Raw genomic sequence first — 6,000 nt, 5'->3', positions numbered from 1 at the left:
CAAGGTCGGGAAGAAGAAGGTTAAAGAAAGTGAAGCTTTCCCTGTGCGCTCTGGGGCTAATGGCCTGGGTAATGATGATCTGCTACACAGCACTTCTCAGAGGCTGAAGCAGGAGTTGTTGCCTTGTGTGCAAGAAAAATCAACACATTGCAAGTACGCATGTGGGAAACCTCCATTAGTGGAAAAACGCGGGAGTTTTCTGCATCGTGGGTCCCTTCGATGAAACTGCAGTGATGGGGCAGAACCCTTAAGAGTATTGATAGGCAGAGGGATCTGGGTGTACAGGTACACAGGTCACTGAAAGTGGCAACGCAGGTGGAGAAGGTAGTCAAGAAGGCATACGGCATGCTTGCCTTCATCGGCCGGGGCGTTGAGTTTAAAAATTGACAAGTCATGTTGCAGCTTTATAGAACCTTAATTAGGCCGCACTTGGAATATAGTGTTCAATTCTGGTCGCCACATTACCAGAAGGATGTGGAGGCTTTGGAGAGGGGACAGAAAAGATTTACCAGGATGTTGCCTGGTATGGAGGGCATTAGCTATGAGGAGAGGTTGGAGAAACTTGGTTTGTTCTCACTGGAACGACGGAGGTTGAGGGGCGACCTGATAGAAGTCTACAAGATTATGAGAGGCATGGACAGAGTGGATAGTCAGAAGCTTTTTCCCAGGGTTGAAGAGTCAATTACTAGGGGGCACAGGTTTAAGGTGCGAGGGATAAGGTTTAAAGGAGATGTACGAGGCAAGTTTTTTACACAGAGAGTGGTGGGTGCCTGGAACTCGTTGCCGGGGGAGGTAGTGGAAGCGGATACAATAGTGAGTTTTAAGGGGCGTCTTGACAAATACATGAATAGGATGGGAATAGAGGGATATGGTCGCCGGAAGGGTAGGGGGTTTTAGTTGAGTCGGGCAGCATGGTCGGTGCAGGCTTGGAGGGCCGAAGGGCCTGTTCCTGTGCTGTAATTTTCTTTGCTCTTTGTTCTATACCGAGCATTTTGACTATTTTGAGCAGACAACTATAGCTGAAGATATTAGGGTGCCCACTTTCCAGAGCATGATGGGAGGAAAAAGGTTTAATCTCCGAAGCTTAGAGCAACATGAGAAGTGAGGCACTAAAACATGAACAAATTGTAGAGATGCCACAGGCACACTATTCGCCGAAGCCTTTGATAATTGCAGAGTGTTTCATAGTCCACAAAAGAAACCAAGAATAGGAGTCAATTGCACAATTTGTTGTGCTTAGAAAACTTGCAGAATATTGTGAGTTTGGAGATGTTTTGAATGACACAGTTTGGGACAGATTTGTCTGTGGCCTGGCAGTGAAGCAACACAGAAACATTTGCTAACGGTTAGTAACCCTACTCTTAAAAAAAAGGCCAAGGAAATTGCTGTTTCTGTGAAACTAGCTGCAAGGGAAGCTCAGCAGATAATGGCGACTGAATCAACACCCAAGAACCTCAAAATATGTACGTGTCACCGGTGTGCGATGCCAGGGCATTCTGCAGCTGAATCCTGGTGTAAGGACATGGTGTGGTGAAGCTGTGGGAAAACAGGATACATTGGGAATGTCTGCTGGAAGAAAAAGCAAGCTCGAAGTAAAAATAAGAACAAGGAGCAAACCAAGACAGCATTTGAACAGAAGAATAGAAGAGATGAACATGCTGTGCGAAAGGGCAGGGAAAAACGTAGCCACTCACATTCTGAGGAGAAATTATCACTCAATGTGCTAGTCACTGGGTCACTGGATGGACAGCCAGTCAGGATAGAAGTTGACACCGAGGCAGCAATCTCACTGGTGCCAGAAAGTGCTTCCACTGAAGAGCCGAAGCAAAGTAATGCAACTCAATGGGCAAAGAGCAGATTGGACTCTACACGGAGTCAAGGCAATGATCCAGCATTGACGGATCACACATGGCAGAAGAAGATTCAACTGCACTGAGCCACAGTCAGCATGACGACCAACAGAGAATCAGGCCTCACAAACATTCCAAAGAAGCACACAGTTGTGTTTGATGAAGAATTCGGGAGCATGAAAGATATCGCACTTCAACTGAGAATAAAGAAAGAAGCCAAGCGAAATGCTCGCAGGCAAGGTCTGTACCATAGATCAGGTTTTAGTGAGGAGCTGAAGGAAATCAGCACTAGTAAAGAAATGGTTTTGGGGAAATTGATGGGATTGAAGGTGGATAAATCCCCAGGTCCGGATAATCTTCATCCCAGAATACTGAAGGAAGAGGCCCTGGAAATAGTAGATCGATTGGCGGATATTTTCACAAAATTCTTTGGGCTCTGGACTGGTTCCTACAGATTGGAGGGAGGTAGAGAGAAAACAGGGAACTATAGACCAGTGAGCCTAACGTCGGTACTGGGGAAGTTGCGAGAGTGCATTATCAAGGATTTCATAACTCAGCATTTGGAAGGCAGTGGTATAATCAGACAAAGTCAGCATGGATTTACAAAAGGGAAATCATGCTTGACGAATCTATTGGAATTCTTTGAGGATGTAACTAGTAGAGTTGACCGAGGAGAACCAGTGGATGTGGTTTATTTAGACTTTCAGAAGGGTTTCGACAAGGTCTCATATAACAGACTGCTGTGTGAAGCTAAAGCACATGGGATTGCAGGGAATGTCTTGAGATGGATAGAAAGCTGGTTAGCAGATAGGAAGCAAAGAGTTGGAATAAATGGGTCTTTTTCTGATTGGCAGTCAGTGACTAGTGGGGTTCCACAGGGATCTGTGCTGGGACCCCAACTGTTCACATTATATATGAATGATTTGGAAGAGGGAACTAAATCTCCAAATTTGCAGATGATACAAAGTTGGGTGGGAGGGTGAGCTGTGAGGAGGATGCAGAGATGCTTCAGCGTGATTTGGACAGGCTGAGTGTGTGGGTATCTGCATGGCAGATGCAGTATGATGTGGATAAATGTGAGGTTATCCACTTCAGTAGCAATAATAGGAAGATAGATTATTACTTGAATGGGTGTAAATTGGGAGAATACGTTGGGTTATAGGGATTGGGTCCGGATGGAATTGTTGTTGGTGCAGGCTCGATGGGCCAAATGGCCTCCTCCTGCACTGGGAATTTCTATGATAGCAGCTACTGGGGGAACATGGTGATTTTGGGAGGGAAATCTGGTGCCTGGTGTTGGCAAAGACCAAGGTGGCTGAGTGAGAGAAAGGGTTGGGGGTACGATGGGTCTAGTGGGAGGCGGGGGGGGGGTGGTTCATTTAACCTGGCTGAGTGAAAAAGATCATTCGCCTTCTTCTGATACTGCTGCCCCGTCCTGTACTGGAGTGCGCTTAACTATCCAGGGCTGTGACTGCGTCCCAGGCGGGCGTCGTGATCCTGCTGGAAAGCTGTCTCCTGGAGTCGGGGTGGAGTGTGTCCCACCTCTGCTCCACTCTCTCCAGCATCCTGGTGAGGGCCCCCTTCAAAAAGCAGGGCGATGCCCCCTCACCTGCCATCCCCTGCAGTTATCGTGGACCAAGCGCTGGGGAACCATTTATACAGAGTTCCCAGTGATTACAGCCCGCACGTCATTGAGCAGTGTGTGAATTACAGGGAACACGCTGCTGGAGTGGCGTGAAACTCATGGCCAGAAAGATTATCACTGATGAGGTATAAGATACAACCCAAAAGCACAGCAGCAACACTGCCATCGCTTGGTAAGATTTCACCCATTGATTATTGTTTGAAGATGTTGGAGGTGTTCAGTTGAAGGGGGAAGGAAGTGTTATGTATTCAGATTAATTCTTATTGACTTACTGAAGTTCTGTTGCATTCATGTATTTACTGGAAGTGATGATCTAAATCCCTCGTGCAGGAAACAGGCAGAGAGGAAGTCGCCAGGTAAAATAACACACCTGAAACTAAACCACCCTGGCGTCATTCTCCTGTACACAACACTCTAGCCCTCTCCTCCCCAGTCCCAGTCCAATCCTTCTGTCCAATCTCCCTCTCCTCCCCAGTCCCAGTCCAATCCTTCTGTCCAATCTCCCCCTCCCCACTCTCCCTCTCCTCCCCAGTCCCAGTCCTTCTGTCCAATCTCCCCCTCCCCACTCTCCCTCGCTTTCCCGTCCCCAGCCTCCCCAGTTCACTCCATTCCACCTGCCCCTTTCCCTTCCTCCCCAACCCCCTCTCCCCTCCCATTCTCCCTCCCCATCTCTCCTTGTCCGCCTCTCTTTCCCCCTCACTCTCGCTCCTCTGTTCAGCTCTCATTCCTTTCCTTCCCCTCTCCTTCTCCCCCTTTCTCTCTCTCTCTCTCTCTCCCCCCCTCTGTATCTCCCTCTCCCCCCCTCCCCCTCCCTCGTGCCCTCCTTCTCCCACCACTCTGCTGAGCTCAGCCTCGGGCCAGTTGATGTCTGTCCCACAGTGGCAGTGTTTGGTAAGAGGAGGAATTGTAAATCCATGCAGTCAGGATCTGACCATCCCTTTAAATCCAGGCTGGAGAGCAGGTGTTGTTCCTTCCATGCTTGACACATGTCACTGTGCTTGGTCATAATGGTATGTAAGCAAGACTCCTCCTGCTGCTTCCTCTAAGGCTCAGGGCGCCTGTATTCTAGCAGTGCTGTCTCTCACTGCCTCGCTGGCTGCCTCAACATTGCACTGTCACTGAGCTGGATCCCTGGATCTTTGTGGTGAGTTGTCTGGGACTTGAGGAAAGGCTGGGGTGGAGGTTGGTTAGTCAGAAGGCTGGAAAGAGCGTGAGCAGTATGTGGAGCGAGGGACAGGAAGGCTCATGCCCTGTCAGACCGACTGCGATGGCATGTGAAAGCTTGTGGTTAGTTAGCAAAGTACACAGACAGAGCAGATAGATGTGTAAATGTCCTGGAGAGGAATTAGCAGTGAGCTGCTGAGGGCACTGGCTTTGTTCAGGCAGTTTCAGGGTTGTTAAATAGTGCTGTTAGTATGTTGGGGGAGGGTCGCTCACACAGCACAAAGCAGAGGGAGAAGCAGAAATACCGTCACTTGTACAATAGCTGCCTCCTTCATTCGGTTCTCTTTGTCTCTTCCTGTTTCACTCAACAGAAAGTTTCAATTTTGGGTGGTTTAAACTCAATGTGTTCTCTCTCCATCGATCTCTCTGTTCAACACCGTCCCCATCCAATCTTTCCCTGCACCCCCACCTCTCCCAGCCCCCTCCTCTCTCTGTTCCCCCTCCTCTCTGCGCCCCCTCCTCTCTGCGCCCCCTCCTCTCTCTCTCTGTTCCCCCTCCTCTCTCTGTTCCCCCTCCTCTCTCTGTTCTCCCTCCTCTCTCTGTTCCCACTCCTCTCTGCGCCCCCTCCTCTCTGCGCCCCCTCCTCTCTCTGTGCCCCCTCCTCTCTCTGTGCCCCCTCCTCTCTGCGCCCCTTCCTCTCTCTGTGCCCCCTCCTCTCTGTGCCCCCTCCTCTCTCTGCGCCCCCTCCTCTCTCTGTTCCCCCTCCTCTCTCTCTGCCCCCTCCTCTCTCTCTGCCCCCTCCTCTCTCTGCGCCCCCTCCTCTCTCTGTTCCCCCTCCTCTCTCTCTGCCCCCTCCTCTCCCTCTGCCCCCTCCTCTCTCTCTGTGCCCCCTCCTCTTTCTCTGTGCCCCCTCCTCTCTCTGCGCCCCGTCCTCTCTCTCTGCCCCCTCCTCTCTCTGCCCCCTCCTCTCTCTGCCCCCTCCTCTCTCTCTGTGCCCCCTCCTCTCTCTCTGCCCCCTCCTCTCTCTGCACCCCCTCCTCTCTCTGTGCCCCCTCCTCTCTCTGTTCCCCCTCCTCTCTCTCTGCCCCCTCCTCTCTCTGTGCACCCTCCTCTCTCTCTTCCCCCTCCTCTCTCTCTGCCCCCTCCTCTCTCTGCCCCCTCCTCTCTCTGTGCCCCCTCCTCTCTCTGTGCCCCCTCCTCTCTCTGTGCCCCCTCCTCTCTCTGTGCCCCCTCCTCTCTCTGCCCCTCCTCTCTCTGTGCCCCCTCCTCTCTCTGTGCCCCCTCCTCTCTGTGCCCTGCCTCCCCCGTGCCCCCTATATTAACAGTGAGAAGCCAGTTTGT

General features: G+C 51.1%; 1 protein-coding gene across 2 annotated transcripts in view; it reads left to right on the top strand.

The window, feature by feature from the left end:
- The first annotated feature begins 4,492 nt into the window (after window positions 1-4,492).
- Window positions 4,493-6,000, top strand: part of LOC144486572 (protein LBH-like) — a 40,589-nt gene continuing 39,081 nt past the window's right edge. For both annotated transcript variants that reach the window (XR_013496280.1, XM_078204628.1), the window contains exon 1: window positions 4,493-4,639. The gene's annotated coding sequence lies outside the window, so the exon portion shown is untranslated. The remainder of the gene's footprint in view (window positions 4,640-6,000) is intronic.

The sequence above is a fragment of the Mustelus asterias genome, unplaced genomic scaffold (assembly GCF_964213995.1).
Source record: "Mustelus asterias unplaced genomic scaffold, sMusAst1.hap1.1 HAP1_SCAFFOLD_401, whole genome shotgun sequence".
NCBI classification, from domain to species: domain Eukaryota; kingdom Metazoa; phylum Chordata; class Chondrichthyes; order Carcharhiniformes; family Triakidae; genus Mustelus; species Mustelus asterias.
Note: the sequence above shows the minus strand (reverse complement) of the source record. Positions and strands in the feature narration are given on the sequence as shown.